The sequence below is a fragment of the Orycteropus afer genome, unplaced genomic scaffold (assembly GCF_000298275.1).
Source record: "Orycteropus afer afer isolate SDZICR_OR568_19922 unplaced genomic scaffold, OryAfe1.0 scaffold00449, whole genome shotgun sequence".
Classification (NCBI taxonomy): domain Eukaryota; kingdom Metazoa; phylum Chordata; class Mammalia; order Tubulidentata; family Orycteropodidae; genus Orycteropus; species Orycteropus afer.
In genome coordinates, this window is record NW_006922036.1 from 20,601 (window position 1) to 21,110 (window position 510).

Consider the following 510-nt stretch of genomic DNA (forward strand, 5'->3'; position numbering starts at 1 on the left):
AACCCCATTCCTTGTTTTTCTTTTTGCATTCTTCCTGTTTTTTCTTCATTTATTATTCTCTTTCCCTACTTTTTTTTTTTTTTTTTTCTTCTTAGTGCTCTATCCTCAGATATTGTAGGTTTGCTTGTTTTTTCTTCTTTGTTTCCCTTTTCTATTTTTTTGGTTACTGTTCCTGTGTGATTACTTGGGGTGTTTTCCGTCCATGGGCTTTTAGGTTTTTGATAGTTATTCAATTGTAATTTGTGTCTTAACTGAGTGGGAGACAACAACAGTCCTCATAAGACACAACTACACCCACACCTCCTGCGACTTCACATACTGAGAGAGAGCCACTACCTCCTTCTCTACAAATGGGCCAACAATAAAAAAAACACCAAGAATAGCCTGAATCACCCTTTGCTGCTCTTCAAAACAGAGATCTAAATACAATGACATCACGATGCCTAGGAAACAATAGGCCATCACAGTCCACACAAAGAAGCAGGATAAAGTGGTAGAAACAAGGGAGCA